Source organism: Lepus europaeus, chromosome 7, assembly GCF_033115175.1.
Source record: "Lepus europaeus isolate LE1 chromosome 7, mLepTim1.pri, whole genome shotgun sequence".
NCBI lineage: Eukaryota > Metazoa > Chordata > Mammalia > Lagomorpha > Leporidae > Lepus > Lepus europaeus.
In genome coordinates this window covers 126345534-126361837 of record NC_084833.1, presented here as the reverse complement: position 1 = coordinate 126361837, position 16304 = coordinate 126345534, and the positions used below count along the sequence as shown (strand labels likewise).

The 16304-nt window shown below is 41.3% G+C and overlaps 1 pseudogene; it reads right to left on the bottom strand.

Annotated features, from left to right (window-relative positions):
* Positions 1–14073: 14073 nt before the first annotated feature.
* LOC133763999 (palmitoyltransferase ZDHHC6-like) lies at positions 14074–15386 on the bottom strand (annotated as a pseudogene).
* Positions 15387–16304: the final 918 nt, after the last annotated feature.

The window sequence follows — 16304 nt, the reverse complement described above, 5'->3', positions numbered from 1 at the left end:
ACAAACCAGGAGGAAAAGAAAGCTATGCATCAGAAGCAATGGGTGGCAGGCCTATAAATGGCTGATCTGTACAGTTATCTGCCCTCATGGAGACCCGAAAGGCCAGTCCACTGCAGTGGCTTTCAAGGTGGTAAGCCTGGGCTTCAACAGAAGTCAGCTTGTGAAGAGCCCTGGCAGCTCTGCCAAGAGTTGGATCACTGGAAATGGACCTGCCCTGGAGTCGAAGGATGCCCAGGTCAGAGCCACAGATCTTATTGGCTCTAAGCTGAAAAGCCCTTCACTCAGCCCAACTTCCAAAGTGACCACTGCAGCTGAGGGGATGGTCAAGTAGGGTCAGCAACATTGCAGGCAGAACTGTAAATTTCTTGTTAGAGATGCCCCCTGCCTTTACCTGGCCAGCTCTCCTCCCAGCCCAGCCAAGTAATGAAAGTCAACAGAGTGTCTTCCCCTAGGAGGTTCACACCTCCCATAGGATATACCCCATGTGAAGAGATAGATAGTTATGGGCCTCTGAATTTACAAGGCCTAAACCCCACAGAATATTATCAAGCCCCTTCTATCAGGTTCTATTTGCCTCTCAATCAGAAAACTTAATTGTAGCTTAGACAGCACCTTTCTTAGCTCCTCTAATAATGACTCTGTCCTTTGTTCTAGACCCTGTCTACCACACTTGGGCCTCATTCCTTTGTAATCATAACCTCTACTCTACCACCAATGGCTCTACTCCCAACCTGTGTGTACTGATGGTCCTCTTCCCCACTTAATGCTGTATAATTGTTCAAACCTGGTAAATGCCACTCTTAGGATCATTGGTTACTATCCTCACTCTGTCTTTTATGACCTTGTCTAAATATGATCAGAGTCGGCAAACTTGGAAGGCTTCCATAGCCTTGGCCACTCATGACGACAGCCTAGGGTGGTTACTGGCACCATAAACTAGAGTGTCAATTTGTTGGTTCAACAACAGGAGCCACTGTGCACTTGCTCCTCATGTGGGATCTCTGTCCTTAATGTGCTGTACATTGTGATTTAATGCTATAACTAGTACTCAAACAGTATGTTTCACTTTGTGTTTCTATGTGGGTGCAAACTGTTGAAATCTTTATACTAAATTGATCTTCTGTATATAAAGAGAATTGAAAATGAATCTTGATGTGAATGGAGGGGGAGAGGGAGCGGGAGAGGGGAGGGTTATGGGTGGGATGGAAGTTATGGGAGGGGGAAGCCATTGTAATCCATAAGCTGTACACTGGAAATTTATATTCATTAAATAAAAGTTTAAAAAAAAGGTAGATGCATCACAACAGCAGATTTCAAGACATACTATAGAGTTACTGTAATCAAAGTAGTATGGTATCAGCATAAAAAGACATACAGGCTATTGGAACAGAATAGAGACCGTAAAAATTAATCTACATATCTATAGCCAATTGCTCTTTGATAAGTCTGCCTCAAACTCATGCCAGAGAGAAGACAGTCTCTTCAATAAATGGTGCTGGGAAACCTAAACCTAAATATCTGTACCCACAGGGCCAGCACTATGGCTTAGCAGGTAAAGCCACCACCTGCAGTGCCAGCTTCCCATATGGGCACTGGTTCCAGTCCTGGCTACTGCACTTTTGATCCAGCTCTCTCCTGTGGCAGTAGAAGATGGCCCAAGTTCTTGGGCTCCTGTACCCATGTAGGAGACCTGGAAGAAGCTCCTGGCTCCTGGCTTTGATTGGTGCAGCTCTGGCCATTGTGGACATCTGGAGAGTGAACCAGCAGATGAAAGACCTCTCTCTCCCTCTGCCTCTGCCTCTCTATAACTCTGCATTTCAAGTAAAAATAAATATTTAAAATAAAAAATTCCATACCCAGAATCCAAAATTTCATCCCGTGCCTCTCACCCTAATCTAAAATCAACTTACAATGGACAAGAGATATAAATGTAATAGTTGAAATTATGAAACCACTGGAAGAAAACATAGGGGAAACACTGGCAAATGTTAAATTTTTTTGAAGAAGACCCTAAGAGCATAGAGAGGAAAGGAGAAATAGAAAAATGTGATCATCCCGAACAAAGCTTCTGTACAGCAAAAGAAACAAATTGCAGCTGACAGAAAACAGTTACAAGCTGTGCATCTAACAAAGGATTTTGACTGAGAACATATACAGAACCCCAAATACCACAAAACCCAAACAATCCAGTTAACAATAAGTAAAGAATCTGAACAGATATTTCTCTGGAGAGAAACACAAAAAGAAAACAATATCATGAAGAAATATTCAATATTGCTAGCCATCAGGGACATGTAAATCAAAACCACAATGAGGTTGGGAAGGGTGTGGCGAGAGAGAATGGAAGAAGACTGGGTAACAGGCACCAAACACAGACAGAAGGCACTGGTGTCAGTGTTCACAGCACAGTGCTACTGTTCCACTGCAGCTCACAATAATGTATTACATACCACACAAAGAACTGGGAGAGAGCAACTAGTAGCTACCAGAACAAAGAAAAGCTAAGGACGTAGAAAAGCTATTTTCCTGGTAGGGTTGATGTATGCTTTGTATATGTACTGAAATACTATACCATAAAAGTATTGCATGTTAATCAAAAACATTTTAATAGAATAATTATAAAAAGAAATTTTATCAAGGTAGTCTCTGACTCAGTGATATGGAGAACATAACATGTTGAGAAAGGGAAGCAATTTTGGAAGCTCTCTTCAATATAAGAAGTTAGACCACCACTATTTGAAGCCACTGCCTTTTACTGTCTTTCCTTAGAAGGGATACAATAATATATTGTAAATATATTATAATAATTATTATATGATTTTATATATTGTCAATAATTAGATTTACAATATTAACTATATTATATTAATATAATATATAATTTTAATTATATTAACATAATTATACAATACATTATATAATTATGTTAATATGATGTATTATAATTAATATAATGTATATTTTTGTTAATACAATAATGTAATTATAATTATATGTTATATAATTATATAATTATGTTGATATGATTATAATTGTGTTATATAATATGATTAATGTAATTGTGATAATTATTATAATTAAATATAATAGAATGTAAAACATTCCTTTTACTCTAAAATTAAAGTTTTTTTGAAATATGAAATATAGTATTTCTTCAGAGTAAAACACCTGTCAGAAAGTATGAATACTTTTTTAAAAAAAATAACAGGATTTACAAATATGTCTTAAGAATAAGTCTCCAGTCACCCTACTATATCAAATTGTGCAATTTATTATCTAAAGACAGAGAGAAGTATTTCATGATTTTCTTGCATTCAGGAACTTTTTTATTTTCTTAAATTCAGCATCAGGGTCCCTAGCTAAATTATTATAATAGAACATTAGCTAAGACTTATAATTGAATATCATTAGTTTTTATTATTTTGTGTGTCTCTTAAAGTCAACATCACATTTACATATTGTTGCTTCAAAATTATCCAATTGTTAAAATCCAAAGGATAATACATTTTTTCCTAACAGCATAGCTTGGGAAAATATACTCATCAATGATGCCCAGTGAAATTAAGTAAAAAAAAAAAATAGAGTAAACTTGGTGATCAACTACCATATATAAGAATCTAGAGAAGATTTAAATGTAATTTAAAATTTATTTTAAAGCAAGATACAATAATTTGCATTCTATCCTACGCCATTTCTGCAATTCCAAGATGATGTTTGAAAATGAAGGAGTATTTCGAGTTTCTCAGAGAATGCAAAATAATTGGTATGAGTTCAATCTAACTAAATTGCCTAGTAAGCTAATTTTACTATGGCTTTTTGGCTAAATAAACAGAACTAAAATCTATTAATAAGTGAGACAAAAATTACATTCTTTTCTATACTGGGAAGTATGACATTATACTTTAAAGACCTTAAAAACATTACATGAATGAAAAACCAAACTGACTTCCTAGGAACTTTTGTAGTAAGTTATAATCTAATCAAAAAGATATTTAGAAACATAGGGTAATAAAAGAAAAGTTTAAAAATGTTCACCTTCAATTTATTTCATAGGTCACTGTTATACTATCTAATAAGATAATTAAAAACATGCAAGCAGCTGGTACTGCAGCTAAACTGATTAATGTAATAGTCTGTAGTCCTATGTGCTGGCAAGGGCTCGCCTCTTTTGGCGAGGAGGAGAAGGTCAATTGCCCTTGGAAAGAGGAAGGGAGAGTGGAGAAACAGTATTCCTTCCACCATGTGGCCATGTGTGCTCCATTCACTAAGTTAAACATCCACTGCAGCACATACAGGAAACTGTCTTCCTTCACATCCAGCAGTGTTCTCTCACATGTAACTTGACAAAAAACATGTAGCATTGGTCTGTAAAACCTGTAAGATGTATTTCATAAAACTAATAATATATTCTCAATACTAACACATCACTGCAAATTAGTTGGAAGCCAAATAATTAAATTTAAACCAACACTTCCAAAGCAAGATGTGGCCTAAAACCATTCAGGCATCATTTAACCCCATACAAGTGTCTCAGGAGTTAAACCCAGTTGCTTTCTACCTTCTGAATCAATGAAGGAAAACACAAAGAAATACAAATCATAGTAAAACCTTGTAAGCCATAAAAATAAATCTGTGAGTACTAGACATATGAAGGTATAGTTAGGGTCCATGGATATTAAATTTCATGATTTATTTGTTATAGTTCCAGATATCACCTCTAAACTTACACTAATAGTAACGTATGTTTGCCTTTTATCAAGTACATAATTTTGCTATATGAAGAAAACTTGAAATAATATATCAGAGATTTAGAGTTTTAATAAAAGCCCCAGGTTAAGCTAATTCTTAACTGTCTTTCAGGTAATAAAGCTATTTCCCTATAAGTCATACTGCTTATCTTTTCTTGTTGGCATTTCTAGCCTAATAGACTATAAAAATTTCATATAATATCAAATGGTTAATGATGATTACAATGATGATGATGATGATGGAACCAACTAACACAAAAATAATTAATCATTATTTAGCATTTACCAAGTGAACATTATCCCATAAAACCCCTCATGCCAACTCTATTTTATTATCCCCACTTCAAAAGTGAGGAAATGGATGTAAAGACTGTCCAAAGTCTTCAAAGTATTTTAAGCAACACATTATGTGTAGATATTATTTTCAAACAATGACAAACTACACATCCTTAAAACTAACAATCTAATGCTACATTATAAAAATAATGAAAAAAACAGTGATTTCCATAACCAAAACAAGACAGAATTCAAAAATTAATAAAACTTCAACATATGCTGAAAAAGGTTGCCTGTATTATAGGGTGAACATCAAGGCATAAAGCTTTCTGTTTGCATGGGATTAGCGCAAACAAATGCATAATATGATGCTTTGCATTTAGATTTTCAAAAGCTTTATTTTACATATTTTACCCCAGTATTTAAAAAAAGTTGTGGGAGGGAAGCAGATCAGACAATATAATGCTCTTTTTACAGATGAGATACTAAAGCAAATCTTTACCCTGGACATAAGCTCCAGTATGTCAGTGGTAGGCTTAAGGCCTGAGCTGTCTGATTATGAAGAAAGATTAGGATCTGCAGCAGTTTAAATAAAGAGTTTTTACACAAAATGACTTCCAAACATTGGAAAATTTATGGTTTTTCTAATAACCTGTTACTAGTTAGTTTAAAAGAGCTATTATGGCAACAGAAAAATAATTTTCATTTTCTAGAGCAAATTGTACTAACAATACTGTTGCTATTTTAATATGATCCTGCTACATTTTTCTAGGCTTTGTCTGTTAACATTATTAAGAGAATATACACCAGCACTGTGCTTCTATGAATTCTACATTTAACCCAATGTCAAATTAACAATTAAGCTCATTAAATTATAAGAGCTACTGACTACTGGCTAGAAAAATATTAATTTCACACCTTAAACACTATAATACTATTTAATAGTAGTGTTGGCCTGCCAAATATTAAAAGCCTGCTTTTACATAGTATACTTTATTACCTGAACTTTTTATCCTGCCTTTTTATTAGAATAAATTAATATGCTAACATTAAAACAATGGAAAGCATTGATTAAAATATTTAGTGAATAACATTAGTATTTATTGTGCAGTTACCTTAGAAATTTTTCAAAACATAATTATAATTCATTAATGCTAAGATATTTTAATCTTTATATATTAAAGGACAAAATAAACTAAAAGATAACATTATATCTTCACAATACAACATTTCTCTTTATATTGCCTGTTATTTATTATAATTAAACTACAAATGAAACTGTAAGATAGAATTTACCAGCAAAATTTATACACATAAGAAATTTTTCTGCCCCTGAAATTCATGCTCTCCCTCCATTTTGACTTGGTGATTTTTACTATATTTACCCTTCTTAGTAGTATTGCCGTTATATAGTTCACATATTATCACATTAACATTCCTCAGTCACATGCTAAGTCATTTAATTATCTTTTACATTCATTTTTTTGCTTGTTGTGTTCAGCTGTGACTGGTTCAGATAGGGGAATCTACTTATTAACATGTCAAATTCTAGCTTTATATTACCCTTTAGGACTAAAGGTAGGATTTGGAAAACTACAGCATTGATAAAGTGGGACGGGAACAGTGAAAATACCACAACAGCATAGGCACATCACCACTGTGATGCTGCCCTTCCAGAATTCCACAGGTACATAAGGCTTTCATAGTGTCTGTGACACTTGAAAAACTATTTACACTGATTCTGAGTGGTAGAAAATAAAGATGTCAAGTGTTTCAATTATCATCTCATTTCTGGAATTCACAAACAAATTGTAAAAATGTTCTCATTTGCCACATTCTGATGTACTTCCTATATACAAGGCACCATTCTACACATTAAAGCCAGCCTGGGATCTGAGGAACAAATGACACAGTCCCAGGAAGGGAGATGGAATATGGATACAAATAAGAACACAAACTACCCAAGTGCCAGTTCTCTATATTTACTATAGAAAAGATGATAGAGTTTAATACTCAAATGAGTTTCAAGGTACACAATGATTCTCACATATATTTTATAGAGCTGTTAGACAAGCAGCAGAACTAATGCACCCTAAGAATAATTAACTCAAAATTTTTCTTCCAAAATATACATGGTCCTCTACAATGCTAAAATACTTTATGCTTTGTTGTTCCTAGGTTTTCTTGTTATAAAGGCCCAAAATTCATAAACATTTACTAAAAAAAAATTGAGTTGTGAAGTGAATTGTGACAAAAAAATAAATAAAATACATATTTCTTTACTACTGAATCCTTTCAAATAATTACTATTTGAACTTTAACTGCCCTGTTTGCTGAAGAGCCCTAAAAGGGCATTAACGAATAGCACTTAATTCAATCACATTTACATTTTAACCATTCTTAGGTACTCCAAAAGAAGTCTTTAGTACTTAACAGATATATGGGAAAAACAAAAACAAATTCTAATGAAGGTTAATAATACATGTACAATTGTTCTATAAGATAGGAGAGCAATGGATATCTGATATAAGCTCATTTATAAGAATTTGGGATATTACATTTCCCATTGTTACTCATTATTTTTGCAGATAATCACATATCACAATAATATTTACATAGTATCACATTTTAAAAGTGCAAGTCATAATTCCTTGCTATTCTAAGATTAGAATTCTCTAAGATACTGGATCTTATATAGTATCTTATAATATACAACTCTGTATTTATCCCCTACCTATAAGATTTAAAAGTCCTTTCAGAGTCTAAAGTAGAACTTGAAATTCCTGGAAAAAATTTTTAAAAACCGCACTAAAATAATGGAGATTGCAAAGCAACATTTCAGTTAAGAAACAGCTGTGTAACAGGTCTATGCAGTATATTAGCCAAAAAAAAAAAAAACCCTTGCCCCTCCCCTAAATGATCTTCTGTACTCAAAAGTCTTTTAGGAAAAATACTCATCTTGATGCCAAAATATAAATCAACAGCACGCCTAAATTGTATAATAATGCTATCAATGTAATTACTAATAAAAATAAATTGAGTATAATACAGGTTTTTTTCTTACAAATTTATATGTTTCAACTTAAAGTCTGTAGAACTAAAATACATTTACTAAAGAAACTTAAAATGCTAATCAATTCCAATATAAATATACATTCTTATTGATATAAATATAATTTAATTCTCACAATATATATTTCAAAGTTTAGTTATGAAAAAATAGTTCTCCATGATTAAATTGATCATTTGTTCTTCAAAAAAGTTATAAAAATGATAGAAAAACCTAAAATGCATAAACCATTTAGTTACATGTTAGCATTTTCATAAAAGGGAATTTTCTGTTGATGACCAAGTCACCATGCTAACAACTGGGACAGCCAAAGAAAAAAATTAGGCAGTGAATAGACCAGGAAGGTTTTCCAGTTCCCTTCTCTCCAGTTGCTAGAAATTGAGGAAGCAGAGATGAACAGAAAGCAGATTTGATAGGCAGTAGTCAAAAATAAACTTTAATGAACTTTTCATACACCTTAGAGGTTTATCTGAAAATTTATGTTTTAATTACTAACCTTACGATATATCTGTCAGAAGGTCAGTGATTTAAAATATGAAAAAACAATAATAGCAAAAGGTATTCGTGTCTCCTGCAATGCTATCAAACATCTAGAAAAAGGCCAGCACAGCGGCTCAATAGGCAGCCTTGCGGCGCCTGCACACCAGATTCTGTCCCGGTTGCCCCTCTTCCTGGCCAGCTCTCTGCTATGGCCCGGGAAGGCAGTGGAGGATGGCCCAAGTGCTTGGGCCCTGCACCCCATGGGAGACCAGGAGAAGCACCTGGCTCCTGCCTTCGGATCAGCTTGGTGAGCTGGCTGCAGCAGCCATTGGAGGGTGAACCAATGGCAAAAAGGAAAACCTTTCTCTCTGTCTCTCTCTCTCACTGTCCACTCTGCCTGTCAAAAAATAAAAAATAAATAAAAATAAAAAATAAATAAATAAACATCTAGAAAAATATTTTACTTAAGAAATGGGAATATTCATCAAATAAAAGTTAGAACAAATTCACACCTATCAGTTTAAATTGTATAAGAATAAAAATAAATTTACTGATGAAACTATAAAAATGCTTACTAATGCCCCAATGTAAAATGTATACCCTTACTGATTAAAATACATATTTCAACATTTAGTTATGAAAAGACTGTATATGATTAAATATATCATTTGTTCCTCCAAAAAATGCGAAAGATCAGGATCTGGGACGGGGCGGCCGCAGGGTGTCTGTGTCCACGGACTGCGGGTGCAGGAGTCTCCGTGGACTCCCTGCCGGGTAGCGGGGCGCCAGCGACCACCCGAACCTAGGAGCACCCAGGATTGCTAAGAGTCTCTGTGGAAACATTCAGCACCAGCCTTGGCATGGGCAGCTGGGGCTGAGGCGGCCCCGAGACAGAGCCTGCGGAGAGGGGGCGCTGCCGGGGACCCTCAGCTGTGACTCTGCGCCCTGACCAGAGACCCAGGGGCTTCTCCCGCGGGCCAGACGCGGGCTGACAGTGCATGACCCGCTGTGCCGCCCACACCCGCTCTCTAGGGCTGCCCGGGAGCTGAGGACCCGGCCCCTGACCAGCCGGTGTCCGGGTGAGCCCACAGAACCGCGCTGTCTGGGGGGCGGGAATCTCCAAGTTTCCAGAAACGCATACGGGGATGTGGGTGCCCACGGTGATCCCGACTGGCCCGGGCCCGCGCTGCGCTGTCCCCCAAGTCCCCACCACCCTGAGACCTTAGCGTTTTTCAGAAGGCCAGGAGGCAGACACTGGAGCCACTGGGGCGCACCTGGAACAGCGGGAGCTGTTTCTAATTGTAGGTGGCCGTCAGGACATCTGGAATGTTCCATGGCTTCAGGGCTCGGCGAGGTCGTGAAACACCTTACAGTCAAATCCGAAGTGTCCTTGTAGTTGTCACTGTCGCCGCCCTGAGCTTCGGTGAGGCTTTGCCCCTGTGCTTCGCCAGGTTTGCAGGGTGGTCGAGAGCGGGGAGAATCGTCATGAATTGATGAGGATGCTGACACTGAACGAAATAGACGCGGACTTGGCTTCGCTTTCCTCCTTGTCCTCACGGGCACTGGGCAAGCAGGCACACAGAAACAACGTCTGTGCCAAGGAAATCGTGCTTCCCGTAAAGAGCCCTGGGATTCTCCATTTTGGAAAGTACTGAGTACCAATCGGGCAGGCACAGGGACCTACTCCCGGGGAGGCTTGGCGCCTGCATCCCTGTCAGAGCCGGGCCCTGCCTTCTGCTGCTGTGGACCCGGGGAGGCACCACCAGGTGCTCTGGGGTCGCCACCTGGCTGAGCCTGAGCCCCCGCAGCTGTGGTGAGCCCTGTGGAGTGAATGACAGCCGGCCCTCCCCACCTTCTGCCTCTCAGATCCGCCCCGCGGGGCATGCACCGCCATCCTGCCCGCAGTTCTCCCACCGCTGGGGCCTGAGCGCTCCTGGGCCTAGCTCCCCTGCTCTGCAGCAGGCACAGGGTTTACCAGGCCTTGCATCGCCGGGTGGAATAGCCCACAGCAGGCTGACCCGGGCCATTCTGCCGTCTGTCACTGGCCACACTGTGGCCCAGGCGGGCAGCGGGACTCCTGTTACAGGAGCATCACACGTTACAGAAGACATCACGCGACGCAAAGTAAAAGGAGCCAGGAGGATTTTCCTTCTACTCGGAATCACTGCTCTGTTGACCCTCAGCACCCCTAAGAAGGCCCTAGGGCCGTCCCTGAAGGTGCTCACCTGACCTGTCAGGAGAAGGCCATGCAGGGTGGCCGCTGCGGCCTCCATCTCTGCTGTTCCCACTCCAGAGGAAACACAGCCCACGGCCCTGCGCCTTCCCCACGGCCTGCTCCTTCCCCACGCCCCTCCCCCTCCCATGCCCCCTGGCCTTCCTCACTGCTTCCTGGCCTTCCTCACACCCCCTCCCATTCCCCACACCCTCTCCCCTTCCCTACAGCCCCCTTGCCTTCCCCAAGCCTCCTCCCCCCCCCCCGCCCTTCCCTTCCCCCACCCCCTCCCCTTCCCCACAGCCCACTTGCCCTCCCCACAGGCTCTGGGCAGGGGTTCTTTTCCTCCCAGGCCCTTTTCTTTCAGACTGAATCCACTTTTTACATTAAAATCTCTTCATTTTCTCGCAAACACACACACAGCAGAACTGCAAGGGCGCCTGTATGGTTTCTGCACCAGCAGCCTCCTTTGCCCTGAGGAACCCAGAGCTGGATTTTGGATGTTGAGCATACAGTGCCGGGTACACAAGAGATCCAAAGATGGGGCTTGTTGCAATCCTGTCTCTGCACTTACTGTCTTTGTAACCTGTGTGTGCGAGTTAACTCACAAAAAGGAGGTTTTGTGTTTTTTTGTTTTTTTGTTTTGTTTTGTTTTTTAAATATCACCTATGCGTTATAGTTTTGGAGGCATAACCAAATGTGTACATGCTAACTGAATTAATTTCTGGTAAACAATTAAAACAATTCCAGATATAGTCAGTCAGAGAGGAGGGCACCATTCGGGGTCCTGGCCGCTCTGCTTCTGATTCTGCTCTCTGCTGCTATGTGTAGGGAAGGCAGCGGAGGGTGACCCAGTGCCTGGGCCCTTGCCGCGCCTGTGGGAGCTATAGATAGAGTCCTGTCTCCTGGCCCCAGCCCGACACAACCTTGGCTGCTGAAGCCACTTGGGGAGTGAACCAGTGGATGGAAGACCTCCCTCTCTCATTTTCATTCTCTCTCTCTCTCTCTCTCCCAGTACATAACTCTGCCTTTCAAATAAATAAGTATTAAAAAATAAAAAGAAATATTGAGCTGGCTATGTAGTGCACAAACGCTGTCCTCACCCAGAATGAGAATTAGATGAACCACAGAGAAAGCTGAAGCAGTCCCTGAGCCCATAAAACTGAGTCTGCTGCTTCATAAAGGACTTCTAGGCCAAGTCCATCCTTCCTGGCTTCCAGACCAGAGCTGTAAAATTCCCAAGCACACAATTGCATGGCTTCCCGAGGGAGAAGTCCCCAGAGGCATCATCAGGCTCAGGGATTCACCTGGAGGGTCAACAGGACCCAGCTCAGCAGAACAGTTTTCATCAGGGCCACCGTGAACTGGCACAGATTGGGATTAGCAGAAGGGGTGAGCAGTCTGAGGCAGGCTTCCACAGGGAGCGGGCTCATGTAGGAAGCATGCCTGTGACCGAGCCACGTGCATGACCATCCTTGGCTGCTGAGGCTCCGGGCACTTGAGGTCAACCATATGGCGCTGTCTGTGGCCTTGGGATATTCAGTGGGGCGGCTAGGATGGCCAGCGTGCTAGGTGTGGCTCTGTTGAGAGCTGGTCCCTGAGCAGCGATTTCTTTGGAAAATGCAAGATTTAAGCAGCAAGAACCTGATGAGGAACACCCTGCTGCTGACCGCACTTCCCAGCAACTTCCAACCCAAAGCAAAGGCAGCTTCCCGGATGCCTCCCAGAATCCCTGGAAGCCCAAGGCCCTGCCAGAATGTGATTTTCAAGGTGGCTGACCCATGGAGATGTCAGCAGGCCCAGCAAGTTCAGCTTCGGCTGTGCTGAGGCCTGCGTGCATGGCCACAGCCAATATGTCCCCTTTTCTTGTGAATGAGTAGCTAATTTTACTGGGAAAATCGTTTAAAATTTAAATGTGTTTATTTTTGTCTTTGTGCTTCTCTGCCTTTCAAATAAATCATTTTAATTCACATAACAAATCTAAAACACTTACACAAAATGTCCTTAGTGTTAGGTAGGAAGTTAGATATGAGCTTATGTGTGTGTGACATAAAGGCCTAAAGAGAAGACATCTATATCCAGCATATGCATCTACATCTCAAAGTCATCCTGATAATGTTTCAGGGGCAGCCCAGTGTTCATATTCTGCCCTGCCCCCTTCTACCTGATAACCTGCCAGGTGGAGGTCCCCACCCCTTCTGCCTGACAAATCTTCCACAATCTCCCAGAAGCAGCCCAGTATTTGCATTTCAAACACCCTGCTCCAGATCCCCATTCTCTAGGGGGCCCTGCTCACCCTTCCTCTGAACCCAGGATGGCACCATGGAGGCTTCCTCCTGTCTGATACCTTCAAGGGAAAACTCAGATAGGAGCTTCTTAATATTTACATCCATAAAATCCTTTGTTTCAGGAGGAGATGTGTGAAGACAAAGACCCATCTCCTTAAAAACCCCCAGCCTCAACTGGACTGTGCGCTCAGCCCTCTGCCTCTCTGCTGAGCTGCCCGCCTGGCCTGGTCAGGTGTAATCTCTCCTCTCAACCATGTAACCTCACTCCGCCCCCTCCCCCGAGTCTGAGCGACTGGGCACTCTCTCAGGTCCTGTCTGGAGAGGTGCCCATCCGTCCTTACAGATGTCCCTTCCCTAATAAACTTTGCTACTTTTACTTTCCACTACTCTGCCTCATGCCTGAATTCTTTCTTGCGTGAAGACAAGAACCCTGCCATTCTCCAGTAACACTCAGTACATGTTTAAAAAATAAAGTTATAAAACTGACGTAACAATCCTTAATTGTATTGAGGTAATTTTTTTTTACAGAACATCCATTAATCTTTATTTGATTTGATGAAATCTGCATTATTAAAAGACAGGTAACAAAATCTGAGCTTATATTGAACCTGACAAATTAAGATCTACAGGGTCTAGAATATTATGTAAGAAATATCAACTGAGGGGGAAATAAAAGCATCACATGCAGTTGCTCCTGGCAAAGAGGGAACTACATCTGCAGGTGAGGTCCAGAGTGTGAAGTGCATAAAATCATCCTAGAGGAAATGCAATTTTGACTTACTTGGTGAAATGGTTTTCCCTTTGGGGCAGAAGAAAAGGTGGCGAAAAGGAGTAGGATTCAAAGGCATATGCAGAATGGCTTCTCCATTTCAAAATGGTAATAAAAATATTTAGATCATGGCACCAGGGCACCTTTGAGGAAAAGAACACCTTCACCAGAGTAGGCTCTTTGCATAATTCTTGAGTAATTATGTACAATTTTCAAGTAATAAAGCAGCTTTAAAGCATCATTTCACATTTATGGTGGCTGTTTTTCTTCTCACCTTCTGGGGCCGGATCTGCTTCTGCATCACAGGAACACTTTTCCACACAGTTTCTCGGGAACCATCCTCTGATTCTTGAAACACCTTCTACAATGGAATCATCAAGAATTTTGTCTCCATACAACCAGGCCAGATCTCTGGTATAGCCCGGGATACAACCAGTATCGTAAACCTCTCGTGGCCAAAATGAACTCCCCTTTTTGCAGCTGTACACGAGGCTCTTCAGTGCAGGGGCTCGTGAAGCAGGTTTTGATTCCTTTCTTCAAAGGACAGCAGGCACCACTATAATCATCTATTACTTTACAGCGAACACTTCTGACTCTCTTATCTGCTTTTTGTTTCAACTGTTCTATTGTTAAGCTATACTGGTGACAGCCTTTTCATATTGGCCATTCCAGTCCATCTCCATCAGGGGCCCCTGACCAGGTAAATACCTGTTTGAAGTTCTTCCATCTATCTCCCAAATCATAAGGAAAGACAAAGACTTCTTCTAGCTGATAATATTGAATTTGATCTTTAGCCTTCTCTTCAATCCATGATTCAATAGAAGTTTTGTTTCTGAGAATTATTTTCATCTGGATAAAAAACAACATCCCAACAGCTATAGTGCTTCCTAAAGCTAATCCCAAGGCAAACAAGGTGGCAGCAAACGCAGCTAATCCAAAGGGAACGATTGGAAGAGGATCTCTCCAGGCTGCACTCATATCAATCTTCACTGTGTTCCACCCAAAGGAGAGCTGATTATAAAGCTGTGTGTACATAGTCATAACAAAAATGAAAGCAGCATGGATACAACCCAGTGGCGCTACAGGAGAAACAGTGTAAATGAAGCATGATTTTGGTAACCACAACAATTGTTGATCCAAGGACAGTGATGATCCATCTTCATTACACATCTGTTGCACTTTCTGCAGTGATGTTAACGTGGTGCCTTGTATGCTTGGCAGACTTTACAATACTGGAGATACATGGTATCCTGAGAATTTTCCAGAGGGACAAAGCCAGGACCAACCCCAGAGGGACAAAGCCAGGACCAACAAACATGGCGTTGAAGTAATTATAAAGAATCATGACGGTCCAATTTATCAACATGATGAAATTCACACTTCCTCCAGTTGTATGTAAGGGCCAATACCAAGGCACAGAGTCAATCATGGCCATCATCGAACATATTGCTATAACACCAAGGGCTATGATGGGACCCCAGTGACACAGTCTCTTTAGTTCTAGGAGATTTTCAAACTTGATAGTTGAGCAGAATGTACCCATTTTGGCAGGGAAGAATGTCTTCCTACTTATAAAGAATTACAGATTTCCTTTTTCTGTGCACATATTTCCATGTCCCACAAATCCATGTGTGTTCCTTAAATGTCATGCCTTCAAACTGTGGGATGCTAACGCAGATCACGCCATTTTCACAGCACCGAACTGATCTGATGGCAGGAGCCAGGCGCTTATCCTGGTCTCCCATGGGGTGCAGGGCCCAAGCACTTGGGCCATCCTCCACTGAACTCCCGGGCCATACCAGAGAGCTGGCCTGGAAGAGGGGCAACTGAGACAGAATCCGGCGCCCTGAGCGGGACTAGAACCCGGTGTGCTGGTGCCGCAAGGCGGAGGATTAGCCTGTTGAGTCATGGCGCCTGCTGGAGGCAGTCTTAAAATGTGCAGTTATGCTTTCCCAGGGGGACGCTGATTTTGCAACAGAGGGAAGCTGTCCAGGGCATGCCATCTGGGCAGGCCGAGGCACTCCTTAATCTTATTTTTCAGAATCCTTCCCATTTCTTGGAGGAAATTTCCCTGTGCTCTTTCCAAACTGCTATGAACGATTTAAGTGCTGAGCCTTGAGCCTACTGCTGAGCATAGAGTACACTGGGTCCTGATGCTGAGATAGCCTGGCATGGCCCAGCCTCTGTACCTCCCACACAGAACTACTAGGGGGGCTACACCTAGAATGGGAAGGTGATGAACAAACCATGGGGAGCCACGCGCCTCAGGCGATGGCTCTGAAAGCAAACATTAAGCTATTTGCACTGGGTTGGGAACTTCAGGACTGCCTAATGTCCTGCCTGGGGTGCGCTGATTGCTGATCCTTGTAAATCCTGGCTCCCAGCAGTCCCCTGTGGGTGCTCTGGGATTGCAGTCCTGTGGTGTGTGCAGCCTGTGTGTGCTGGGCAAGGCGTTCAGCTC